The sequence below is a fragment of the Bubalus bubalis genome, chromosome 1 (genome assembly GCF_019923935.1).
Source record: "Bubalus bubalis isolate 160015118507 breed Murrah chromosome 1, NDDB_SH_1, whole genome shotgun sequence".
Classification (NCBI taxonomy): Eukaryota; Metazoa; Chordata; class Mammalia; order Artiodactyla; family Bovidae; genus Bubalus; species Bubalus bubalis.
Genome location: NC_059157.1, coordinates 122,966,827 through 122,980,714, shown reverse-complemented (window position 1 = coordinate 122,980,714; position 13,888 = coordinate 122,966,827). Strand labels below are relative to the sequence as shown.

At 38.2% G+C, this 13,888-nt stretch overlaps 1 protein-coding gene across 9 annotated transcripts in view; it reads left to right on the top strand.

The window, feature by feature from the left end:
- Window positions 1–13,888, top strand: part of TP63 (tumor protein p63) — a 273,318-nt gene that overhangs the window by 94,312 nt on the left and 165,118 nt on the right. The window contains exon 1 of one of the 9 annotated variants that reach the window (XM_044943625.2): window positions 4,070–5,385. The exons of 7 other annotated variants lie outside the window; for them this stretch is intronic. The gene's annotated coding sequence lies outside the window, so the exon portion shown is untranslated. Of the gene's footprint in view, window positions 1–4,069; window positions 5,386–5,501; window positions 5,684–13,888 lie in introns of those variants that run through there. One more of the 9 variants, XM_044943631.2, reaches the window with a different exon arrangement.

The window sequence follows — 13,888 nt, the reverse complement described above, 5'->3', positions numbered from 1 at the left end:
TCCCAGAAAGAGTTGTAAGAATCTCCAAGTATCATTAGCTCTATTTTAAACCATAGATCATAATAACCTCTGAAATATAACTGTACACATGCACCAAATCAACAAATGTGGACATGCACACATAATGTTTTCTGCATTAAAGCTACTTCCATACTTCAGCATCTGTCAAATTCAGTAATTATTACTACTATTCAATAACCTTCCTAACACACAAATACCTACTATTATGTGGGCCAATTATAGATAATCTCATAACAAAGATGCATTAAGTATTATCTTTCACATGGATCAAATCATGTATCCATTTGAGACAGTGTCATTGTAATACTTGTGACCAAGGTAATAACTTTCAAAAATAAATAAATGAATAAAGTTTTTGAAAACAAAGATGTGGAGTTCATAAGTAGAGATAACAGTTTACTGCTTCTAAAAGGATTTGGATGAAATAAGAAATGGAAACAGATACACTGCTTTCATATAACTGTAGCTATAGCTTTTTAAACACAAATAAGCTGAATTTAAATTTTCCTAAGCCTGCAGAATCCCATGGACGGAGGAGCCTGGTGGGCTGCAGTCCATGGGATCGCTAAGAGTCGGACACGACTGAGTGACTTCACTTTCACTTTTCACTTTCATGCATTGGAGAAGGAAATGGCAACCCACTCCAGTGTTCTTGCCTGGAGAATCCCAGGGATGGGGGAGCCTGGTGGGCTGCCATCTATGGGGTCGCACAGGGTCAGACACGACTGAAGCGACTTAGCAGCTTAGCAGCAAGCTCAGTACACTAACAACATGACCTCAGAAGCCTGCAGGTCACAGAGAATATCTGAAGCCAGGCTGACAAATACGCTGTTTAAATGAGGTTGATCTCATTAATCAAAAGTAATCATGATTGTCCAATTCCTAAACTCTTTATTGTTTCCATAAAATTTGGGAATTAGGTCTGAGGATAAATATTCTGCACTGGATAAGTCCCTTTCTTTAGAGTGATTTTTTCTGTTTCATTTTCCTGTTAACTTAAAATTAGATCCAGCCTCCAATCAGTGGCTCAGTTGGTAAAGAATCTGCCTGCAATGCAGGAGACCTGTGTTCAGTCCCTGAATATGGAAGATCATCTGGAGAAGGAAATGGCAACCCACCCCAGTACTCTTGCCTGGAGAATTCCATGGACAGAGAAGCTGGGCAGGCTACAGTCCATGGGACTGCAAAAAGTGGGACACGACTGAGTGTCCTTTCCTTTCCAAAGAGAAAGTTTTCTCTTTCCAAAAGTCAGCCTCCACCTTAAGTTTGGAAAGGGAAGACATAGAATTAGTAGAAAGAAATGAATATATTATATGCAAGGGAACAAATTAAAAAATGTATTAATGTAGAAAAGGAGAACACTCTTTACGTCTGCTTTTCCCCTCAGGCTCCAGGAAGTTAAAATCAAAAATCGTTAAATGCAGATTAAAAACACAAGGGGATAATTAGATGGTAGGTTATGCATGTTAGAATAAAAGAAAGTACTAATTTATAAGAGAATAAACTACAAGGAGCTGTCATAAGCAGATCTAGAATTGGACTTCAAAAACATTGATTTCCAAGTGTCTGGAAGAAATAACCAGAGACAACTTTGCAGTGACCAGAAAGCCATGGTTGAAGAAAACACAAACTCCTGGAATAAGAGTGATCTTATGTTTATTTGGAACAAAATGTTTACAGGGAGAAATAAACCTGACAATACTGCATAAATGACATTAAACAGGCTGCGTAAAAGATTCTTGCTGTATTATTTAGAAATCTACTAGAGAAAATAATCACATGGTTAAAGAAACATACCACTTTGAAATCAGCCAACTAAAAGTGATTTGGCTTTCCATGGGGACAGAGAATCTATGAATGTGAGACTGAATGTGGAAATACTTTTGAAATTTACCTTGAATTTCTTATCAGAAAGGGGGAAAAAGCACCTGTTGCAGACAGCTATGAAAGAGGCATATTTAACATAAACAGAAATATGGGAAGGATTTAGATAAACAAATATCTCTTATTTAAATGTTCCTTATGAGGAACTTGGATGTCTCTCAGCCATGCTGCTGCTGCTAAGTCGCTTCAGTCGTGTCCGACTCTGTGCGACCCCATAGACAGCAGCCCGCCAGGCTCCCCCGTCCCTGGGATTCTCCAGGCAAGAACACTGGAGTGGGTTGCCATTTCCTTCTCCAATGCATGAAAGTGAAAAGTGAAAGTGAAGTCATTCAGTCGTGTCCGACTTTTTGCGACACCATGGACTGCAGCCTACAAGGCTCCTCCGTCCATGGGATTTTCCAGGCAAGAGTACTGGAGTGGGGTGCCATTGCTTTCTCCAGTCTCTCAGCCACAGATGTGACTGAATGAGAAAAGGAAGATTTCTCAATTGCTAGAATTGAAGAGGATGGGCAAGAAAAAAATAGTGGCAAAGGCAAAACCCGTAGGGCAAAAGGGAAAAACCAGTCCAGAAAATAGTGTTTTGATGACTAACTTATACACACTAATATGTATAAAATAAACAGGGACTTACTGTATAGCACAGAAAATTAATTAAATGTCTTATAATAACCCATAGTGGAAAAGAATCAGAAAAATAATATATATATATATGTATATGGCTGAATCACTTTGTTGTACACTAGAAACTAACACAAAATTGTAATTTAATTATATTTCAAAAAATGGTTATTGAAAAAATAAATAAAAGTTTTCTGAATTGGTTTGGTGGCAGCGAGGGGACTTGTACCTAGAGAAACTGTACTCCTCCTGGTAATAATTTTTTTTTAAATTTGTGCTTATCACCTAATTTGAAACATATCTGTAGCTTTTTTGGGCTGGAGGAAGGCAGTTGGCTTATTCTGAGTCCTCAGTTTCCTAATCTGTGTGTGCAGCCCCCATCAGGCTCACCTGTCCTCCTTTGGTTACATGCCCGTACTTCACGCTTCATGGGTGCTCTTTCAAGTCTAATTTATCTGAAATCCTGTTATGTCCTCATATCATTTTTATAAACATTCTATCTGATACGCACTTACCCCATCTCCCCTTTATAACTTGAAGTATTGAGGATTGTGCAGTTAAAATTTTATTTTGTAGGTCTGGGTCAGCAAAATTTTCTTGTAAAAGGTCAAATAGTAAATATTGGCAGCCTTGCAGGCCCCACAGCCTCTGTCATAACTTCTCAGCTCTGGCAGAGTGGTGTGACATTGTCCATATATTGCACCTAAACAGGGCTCTGCTCCAAAACCTTCATTTACAGAAACAGGAAATGGTAGATTTGTAGATAGTAGTTTATAGACCTCTTTTGTAGATGAGACGCTTCCATTTTTCTTAAGTAAAATTTCCTTTGAGAGTCTTTTTCTATGGAATTATGGCCTCTTCTTTTCTTACTGTTTTTGAAATCTTTCCTGAAATTTAGATAAATGCCTTTAATATCATTTTCATTTCTTTTATTTGTGTCTATGACCAGCCTGGATTTGATCTCTAAGTGGGATGTCATTTAAGAAGCACAGGGTCATCAAGTAGAACTTAAAAGAATTTTTATTCATTTCATTTCTTAAAATTCTCATTTATTCTTTGTCTCTAGAAGGATATTAAAGAAGACACAATCCATAACCTTGAATGGCAAGTTCCTGTCTTCTTTATTCTTCCCACATTTTCACATATTACACTTTATTCATCTTTTTTGCTATCCCAAATCCCCCTACCCCAGCAAGCTCAAATTACAAAGTTTTCATTTTTAACACTGTCGCCTCTGACTCAGAGCACTTTATTTTGCAGATTGATCAAACTACCCATGCTAAATTAGTTAGTTCTTCCTTTTTTTCCTTCTTCCATTCCCAAATTCAGAAGTAAGAACTTCTGAATTAGGGCAAAGAAGAAAAATCTAGGCTACTAAAAACCAGGTCAAAATCCATCAACATTCCTGATTTTATTTTTTTTTAATCCAGTCAAATATTACCTGTATGATTTTTATTACCATTATTAGCTTAAGTTTATTGCAATTATTTGTAAAATACACATATTTATACACAGTACCCAGAAAGGGTATCACTATAGACAGCCTCAGAGGCCATTCTCCCTTCAACTCCTTTATATAGTATACCTCGTCATTAAAGACTGGAAGAAGGCAGGGAGAGGAAAGGGAGAGACTCCAACTACCACTTCTCTGCTTCATATTCACCATTGCAGCACCTCCTCATAGACTTGGCCCTCTCACACTAAGACAAAGCAAGCAAATATCCAAGTCTCACCTGGCAAAACTGCCACCACTCTGTAACCACCTTCTAAGCAGGCCTGGGCAGCTACAGGGGGAGAGAAAGGGCCTGTCCATAGACAAGGCTGGTCTCTCCAAGTCACATTCATGAAGGCAGGCTGCCTATAGGAAGTGGGAGGCCCAGAAGCAAAGGAGGAGATTGTTATCAGATGGGGACGCTATCAGAGAGCACAGAGAAGGAAAACTTTTCTGGAGGGGAGGCCTGAACTGCAGTTGGGGCAGCAGTGGTTCTTTCCATAGTGAGGGAATTTGAGGTACAAAGTCTTTGCAGCCCTGTCGTTGACTTGCAATGGGCAGTCTTCCCCAAGGTCAGAAATAGCTCTGTGTCGAAGTCAGCTGAATGTAGCAAAACTGGGCCTGGTTGTATAATAGTCAAGGAACAATAGGGTTGAAGCCTTAAAACAGTAGAATAATAAAATAGGAAGGAAGCTGGGTGATTATCTAGTAATCCAATAACCTTCCTCTTTACATATGGGGGAAAATCAAGACTTGTAAGAAAAAGGGGTTTCCCCCAAACTTACCCAGCCAGTTAGTCTACAGCAACAAAAAGAATATGCATATTACCCTTGAGTGCTTTTTCCTCTGCATTGTTCTTTATGATTAGAAATGTCAACCTGGAGCAAGATGCAATAGGAGCTTTGGGTTACTTGAAGATGGATGACAGGAAAGCGTAGTGAACCATCTTGCTTTAGAGGTTCAGCTAGAACTTTGCTTCTTGAAGGAGTTTCTCTAGATCTCCTGTAGGCTGTCCCCTTGTTTGCTTTGCATGTCCAGACTTCCCTCTCTAGGAGTCTGGGTCAGCCAGCAGCCCAGGTGATTCTGATTTGCTTATTTTCCCCACTGTAGAATCCCTGGAGCTAGACGCCAACGGTTCTTAACCAATGCCTCCCGTTAGCAGCTCTTGTGGGACTCTTGAATTTTTAAATAGTACTCCTGGCCAGATTCTACTCTTCCGAATTTGGATTTAATTGGTTTGCAGGAGTGCCCATCCATCTATATTTTGAGCATCTCATGTCTTCTATTGTGTAACCAAGTTTGAGAAATACAAGACTAAAAGAAGATGAAAGATTCAGCCTCGAATAGGCCAACAGCACACAAGTGGAAAGGTAAGGTGGACAATTTGGAGAGATGTTACTGAGGATGAATTAGGCCAGAAGAGGGCCGTTGCTCAAGAGCAGAGGTAAAAAAGAGCAAGAGGCTAGAGGCCTATTGGGGAGGGTAATGAGGTTTGAAGGGACTCAGGTGGAAGCACTCTGCTAGCCTGATTAAGCAAAGGCTTTAGGGTTTCGAAGGAAACTGTAAAGACAGATCTACAGGCTCTGGGCTGAAAAATATTTGGTTTCCTCAGCAAGAAGGAATGGCAAAGGACAGATTACTCAGAAGGAAGTTTTTTTAAATTGGCAGGTAAAGTAAAGATAATAATGGGACAGTTCTAGAAGTGGGAGTGTTTTACAGTCAGAATTTCTAAGGCCTTGGTCCGTCAGATAACGAGGTCAAAAGCCTCCTGTAGAATGAATAATGTAATTTTGGACCCAGAGGACCTTAGAGATCATCAGTGTCAGCCTCCTCACTTCACAGAGGAGGACTGTAAATCCCATAGAGGGTCAGAGACTTGCCCAAAATCACCTGTAAGCTGGAGCTCTGACCTCTGTCCTGGTAGAGTCCTCACAGTGTAATGGTAATAGCACAGCCTGCAGAGCCTGCTGCCCTCTCTTATCAAGTGTGCATCTTTGGGGAACTTCCTAGTTGTCTATGTGCCTCAGTTCCCTCATCTCTAAAAATGAGGATAATGATAGTCCACTTTATTATGGGTAATTGGGTAGATTATAAGCGTTGCTATCTGTAAAACATTTAGACCAATGCCTAACATGTGATATGTGTTCTATAACAGTAATTATAATTATTATACCATATTGTTTTACTTGAGTGATAAAAAAAAAAATCCTAGTGAATAAGACTGTGCTAATACCTATTTAAGGATACAGATTTGGAGAAAATGCAGATTTCTCAAGGTGCTCTACTTTTGATAACAACTGCAACAGAATAGATTTCAGGTGATTTGCAAAGCTGTGTGTTTTCATGTGCAGTTTTGTTAAAGTGTAGATTCCTGGACCTCACTCCAGATTATCTGAACTAGAATCTCTTGGAGGTATGGACAGGGACTCTGTATTTTCCAAATACAGGCCTGTAGAGCAGTGAAGTTTGACACTTACTGCTCCTTGCTGGGGAAGTGGAATAACCTCCTAAAATCAGGATCCGAGGCTTTCCCTCTCTATGAGAGATAGGTACTCTTATCTTTTCACTGTGACAGATATAGAAATTGAGGCTCAGAGAGGCTGAATAACTTTCCAAAAATGACTGACTTTGTAAATAACAGAATAGAGCCTCTGAAGTCAAATCCTTAAGACCTGTTTAGTTGCCATCTTCCCAGTTACCATGTGATCTTGAGGAAAAGCATGACTAGGTTTTAGTTTTCTTATCTGGAAAATGGGGTAATATTGGTATTTACATGATATTATAAAGATTAATATATGCCAAGTATGTTGCAGAGTACCTTGCCCATGCTGCTGCTCTGTGCGACCCAATGGACGGCAGCCCACCAGGCTCCTCTGTCCCTGGGATTCTCCAGGCAAGAACACTGGAGTGGGCTGCCATTTTCTTCTCCAATGCATGAAAGTGAAAAGTGAAAGTGAAGTCGCTCAGTCGTGTCCAACCCTCAGCAACCCCATGGATTGCAGCCTTCCAGGCTCCTCTGTCCATGGGATTTTCCAGGCAAGAGTACTGGAGTGGGGTGCCATTGCCTTCTCCATAGACGCAATCAAATATTAACTGTTATTTCTGCTCTAGATATTGGCACTGCTATTTTTACTCCAACTTTCCAAATACTTACTTCAATAAGTATTGACTTGGCCCCCACCCAACCCTTGTACCAGATACTCTGCTATACTGTGAAGTCACAAAAGCTAAAAACTGAAATAAATGATGTTCTTATCTCGAACAATCAACCACTCAATGGAAACTAAATAAAAATTAGAATCTAACAAAAGATGTGATCCTGATCAGACAGGAACCATAAAGGGCCATAATGATTTAGCAAAAAACAAAACTTACGTAACAAGGATCCCTTAGAAAATATGTCATTCCACGTAGGTAAGTTTTTTAGATAAACTGTTTAAATAGCATTTTTTCCTTTTTATATCATAATGTAGATATTTCTGAACATAAGGCATACACACTCTGCTGTCCTTCTAAACCAAGAATAGGGCTTCCCTTGTAGCTCAGTTGATAAAGAATCTGCTTGCAATGCAGGAGACCTGGGTTTGATTCCTGGGTTGGGAAGGTGCCCTGGAGAAGGAAATGGCAACCCACTCCAGTATCCTTGCCAGGAGAATCCCATGGACAGAGGAGCCTGGCAGGCTACAGTCCATGGGGTCATAAGAGTCAGATCACCATGAAACCAAGAAAGTGTGGGCCATGAAAATGCTTGATGACTCAGAGTTACCACTGAAAACCTTATTCATTGGGTTGTATCATTACAGCAAAGTCCTCAGGGGCTTCTGAGGATATACCCGTTTCTGAGGATATACCCGTCTCTTTGTTTCCATTCTTGGTTTTGAATTTTTTTCTGTCTCTTGTATTGCTACAAAACATCCACTTCCCTCCTTTAGAAATCTTTGTGATTTGTCATAAAGAGTGAAGACTTCAGAGTCAACCTGATCTGTATTTGTATACTAACCATGCTAGTTTGCATGAACCAAGGCCATTCATTCATTCATCAAATATTTATAAATGCTATATTATTATGTCAGGAATTCTGGTACTTGTAGGGGTACAAAGACATAGTCATGCAATTTTCTGTCTTGGGAGACTATAATGTGGAAGTTTCTTACTCATTCATAACTATAATTTTCTCACATCTCTTAAGTAGAGCTAAGGCAATAACCAACACTGAAATATTAGAAATTTGGAGGAAGTGGTAGGCGAGGAGTACAAAAATACCTATATCAGTATGGCAATGACTTTTTTATTTTCTTAAAAATATTTTTGTTTGTTAGTTTATTTGTCTACTCTGGGTCTTTGTTGCAGCATACAGGGTCTAGTTCCCTGACCAGGGATTGAACATGGGCCCCTGGCATTGGGAGCATGGAGTTTTAGCCACTGGACCACCAGGAAAGTCCCTATGGCTTTTTTCTTAAAAGCAAAAAAAAAAAAGTCTTTAGATTTCTTTCATGAAAACCAATACTAACATAGTTCTTTAGTAGTGGCGAAGTGGCATAACAAGAACTTTCAGAAAGGAAAGGATATTCTTTGCTTATGAAACCTTATGAAAGGTTTCATAGGAATGAGATATTTTCAGAAAGCAGTGGAAGCCTACATTTCCAGATGCTGTAATAGGTTCTGGGGATGTAGAAGCAAACAAAGCAATGGTTGCTCCCAGTAACTTTGCATTCTGATGGAGAAATGTCAATAAACCAATAAATATATAATACAGTTGCAGATAAGTGATTGAAAAAAATATATAGAAGTTTATAGAATGATTTTATTGAATTTATTTGTCTAAATTCAATCTAGTACATTCCTCAATATTAAGAAAATTCCTCTGATTCAATTTCCCCACAGTCCTTCTAGACCTTTATACTCATATGGGACTATCAATAAAACCCCTGTGAGTCCTCATTTATAGAAAGTATAGATGCTGAGAAATAAAGCCCTTTCCAATTTTTTTGTTGTCATTGTTGCTCTACAACTCTGTGTTGTAAAGAACCAGGAAATTAATAACGTGGTTCTTGACTTCCAATTCCTTACTTGTTAGTTGGGCCAATGCCATTTCAACATGAGTAAATTATAAAAGAATTAACTAAGGAAAGAGTACTTGAAGTGTGCCAAATTGAGGAAATGAACTCAAACATTCAAAAAAGTATTGTCACTGGCTTAACCCATCCAGCAGCTATAACAAAATACCACCAAATGGCTTATCAACAACAGAAATTTATTTCTCACAGTTCTGGGATCTGGTAAGTCCAAGATCAAGGCACCAGCAGGTTCGATGTCTGATGAGGTCTCATGTCCTTGTTCATAGATTGCTAACTTCACCACGTAGTGAAAGGGGCAAGAGAACTCTGTGGAGCCTCTTTTTAAGGGAACTAATCCCATTCATGAGGACTTTACCATCATTACCTAATTACCTCCCAAGACCTCACCTCCAATAAGTTTCAACATATGGATTTTGGGATAGACACAAACATTCAGTCTATTGCAGTAGTCCTTCTGAGCTGAGTTTTCTACTGAATGTTGGTAAATGTAAACAATAAAGCTTGTGGGAAGATAGTGGAATATAAGAGATCATGATCTGAAAAGATTCTTGGCTGAAAACAAGCAAGATGTAGAATGCAGCTGGCTGAATATTTTAGAAAAGAGGGTCTTCTCAAAAGAATAAAGAGAATGATGGGCCAGAGCTGATTAGATTTTGTCTAGGGCACAAAGATGAGTGACTGCAAATTCTGAGTCAGGGAAAAGTGACCTGATAAAAATGCTGTCTGGGAAAGACTGATGATCATATGCAGGTTAGAAAAGAATTCTCACAAGTGAAATGAAGGTAAGAAGAAAGTTCAGTGGGAATTGGGAGTGTAAGAAAAGATTTCTCTCTATAAATCAGAGAAACCTTACCATTAAGGCAGAAAATGCCCATGATTGAAAGAAGGGCACAAAATATGAGTCTTAGAAGATTCAATACTTAAGAGAGGGAAGATCACCTCAGAGTTAAAAACTGGTGAATTGACATTAGATACACTGACTCAAATGAGAAAATTTGGGGGTTGGGCATGCTATACAGTAGGTCCTTGGTGGTTATCTATTTTATATGTAGTAGTGTATGTATGTTAATCCCAAACTCCTAAATTATCTCTCCCACTCTTTCCCCTTATCCATTTAAGCTTTGTTTGTCAAAAGTGAAGCTGGAAGATGGGTTTGGCTTTAAGAGAAGGAACAGACTGGTCATTTTTCAACATGAAGTTGAAAAGAAAATATTTCCTTCCAAAAAAAAGTTCTTAATGGGCCTGCTTTAGATTATGTGGGTGACTTCCAGGAAGTGAGTTTACCTCAAGTATTTGAATAAATTTACTCCTCCAGGGCTCTTGGGCACTGTTGGGTTCAATAAAGAGGCAGTTTACTAAAAGACATCAAGGTGCTCTTCAGCATCCTTAAAATTAAGCATGACAATTAATAATGATAATAGCAGAGTAAACTGAAAGCAGGGGAATGTTTCTGAACTAAAAATACAAAATAATTTTTGTGATTTGGACTGCTCCTGAGGCCAATCAACACCCAGGGATTGAACCCATGTCTCCTGAATTTATTGGCAAGCAGATTCTTTATCACTGAGCCACCAGGCAAGCCCTGAATTAATACAGAGATTTCACCCAAAGGCAAACCATTAGAAGATAGGTAAGACTTACTTCATTCTTCTGATACCAACTGATCACTTCCCTTCCTTTCTCTCAAAAATGTTTTGCATGTTTATTCACAAATGGAAATCAATACTGGGTTTGCAGAAGAGAGACCCTGGAGATCCTTAAACCTAGACAACTGATTTTTTTTTTTTTTTTAACAGAATCCTTTTTTCAAATGAAATCTTGCTCAGAGCCCTAATACATGGAAAACAGACAAAAGTCAAACTTCATTGTATTAAGGACAGATATGTTTCTGGAGATCTAGTGATATGGCCATTTATTTACATATGTGAGTACACTGAGGCACCTAGGGTTTTATGAAATAGTTTGATAACCACCAGTCTATACCACACCCCACCCTCATCGTTTTAAATAAATCCCTCTTGATGCTTGAGGAGGTGAGGGAGGAAGCTGCCCAATTTAATGTTGCAAGCCTGAGACAAAGGTGACCTAGAAGAAAGTGAGAGGTGATAGGGGTGTTGTTTTGGTCCAAGGATACAGATACAGAATGCAAGATTTGAACTGAATTGAAATGAGGGATGATTCCAGTTCAATGCAATTATCAATACGTCTATGTGACACTTTTGCAACTTTAACAAACCTTTCAAACACACTATTTAGGTAGCTTAGTTTAGTAAGTATTGCCTGGATACAAATTATATAGTATTTGATCTAATAGAATCAGTGTATTAATTATGTAAATACAATCATTGCTTGTGTAAACAAAAACATATAACACATTTTCTATAGGTAAACCTTTCAAGTAAGGCCTTCAACCACTCTGTGAAGGAAGCATAGCTGAAAAATATATGGTACAAAAATATGAAGTAGCGTGTCCGTGGCTTCATAGAATGTCAGCAGTAAAACTGAGATTTGAACCCAAGTCTGTCTTACTCCAATACCCATGTTCATTACACTCTAACCTCGAGGAACTATCAAACTGCAAAGATGGAGATCTAGGCTTAGCCTTCAATTATTTAAAATTCTTTGTCATTTGTTACACAAGTAAAAAGCTAGCATTTGCGAGATGCACCAAGAGGCCAAGAATATTTAAAGAAAAATTTTATTTCAAATAAGCAACCAGGAAATCCACTGTGGGCTGGAAAGCGCTGAGGTCTGGGCAGGCTTTTGAAAGGCAGCAGAGTAGAGATGATGCTCTTTATGTAACATTCAAGAAAACTGAAGCTCACATAACTGAGGGGCATTTTCAAGAGGATGGAGCTGGTTAGCTGTAACATCAGAGATACAGGGAAGGTCTTCTTAGAAATCAAAGAGAAACTAAAGGGAAAATATGAAACAAAAGAATATCAGAGTTAAGCATGAGAGAAACCAGAACTTCCATGTAGAAATAGTAAAAGAAGTAGAAATCCTAAGTGACTATGGAGTCAATGATATATTTTTTCTCTGTTTCAGAGGGGAGTGACAGTGTCTAACCTCCATCTAAGCTCCTTTCTTCTTTTTGAGTCAGCCCCATACTGTCTGTTATTTAAGATCTAGGTTATGTTAACTGTCAGTCTCTTAGGAACTATAGCTACATTTCTGCCATCTTTAAGAAAAAACTTGTACTAATTTTCATATTAAATGTCACACACTGAACATCACTGAGAATCTACTTCGTGCTGCTGAGTTTACCTTCTAGTACTCACCTGGCTGTCCAGTTACCAATAATGGTGTTAAAGTGTTTGGATATTAGGGATGTGCTTGTGCGTCCATGTGCATTTTGGAGTTTGAAATAATTCATACATTTGTTTACCTCCATTTTTTTCACTGCTTAGGAATTGTTTTTATTTTCTCCACTTCCTTCTCCTTCTGTCTTATTTGAAGGAACATAAACATATTCAAAAGTGTCACCTGTGGGTGAAATCTTAACTTTCAGTCAGTATTAGATTTATTAACTTTCACTTCCTTTCTACTCACTAGTTGGGAGTATATAAACCAAGTCTGGATTCTTTCCCCAAAAGAAATAAAGAAAATGAATGTACTCTGTTGATGTAAAGATATTAGATTTTCAGATGCTCTTCTAATTATAGACAGATTTTCTGGATGGGCCCATGAGAAACACTGTAAACTTTCATAGTCCACTCTTATTTCCACCTCCATCAGGTTAACTTTCTTACTCATTGTACCTGCTCTGCCTATGTTATTGCATCTGTTCTCATGGATTATTTTCACCCTATGATGAGGATTTCTGTTTCTAAACTTCTGGCCTGTTTCTCTCCCATAAGTTAAGGTTTATTCAACTGTGTGCTACACTTTTAATATATCCCATTGGTACCTCAAACTTAACATGCTAAGATAGAACTCATCATCTCTCCTTTCTTTCCAAGCCAGATATTCCAACTGTATTCATTAGTTTAGTTGATGGAATCATCAACCACTGAGTTCAATAAGGTTGGAAACTTGAAGTCATCTTTGCCTCTACTATTCCTTATTCTTCCATCAGTAATATAAACAATATCTGATTTGATCTTTTCACTAATTATTAAAATTGTCCCCATCTTCTCCACCCCCACTTCTATCATCCTGCTGTCCTATCTGGACTTATACAACAACCTCATAAATAACTTTGTCCATAAACCGATAAGCCATAAATCCTTCCTCCATACAACTTTCGGATTTATCAATGTAAGACATGTTCTGGGGCAAACTCATGCTTCAGATCCTTTAATACTGTAGAGATGGCTACAGTAACCTATGTATATGATAAAAAAATTGTATAGAAATGAATACACACACATAGATACAAAAGAAAGTACAATAATATTAGAATTTCTGAATAAGATCATATCAATGTCAATATTCTAGTTGTGATATTATATGACAGTTTTGTAAGATGTTACTCCCCATTTGGGAAAATTGGGTAACTGGTACATGGATATGCTCTTTATTTTTTATTATAACTGTATGTGACTATAATTATTTCAAAATATAAAGTTTGCTTAAAAATATCTTATAAAATTCTTCAACATTCACCAGAAGAATTTAAGCTTTTAAAACAACATGTCACAACATGTTGCTTTCCACCTTTATCTCCTGGCATTCTCGGCCCCCAATTTTTACACTAGGCTAATAGCGTCACAGACTGCTCACTCTGTAACTTTAGTCCTTATCTGGCCTGACTAATTTCTTCTCATCATTTAAGGCTTTTTCCTTGATCTAT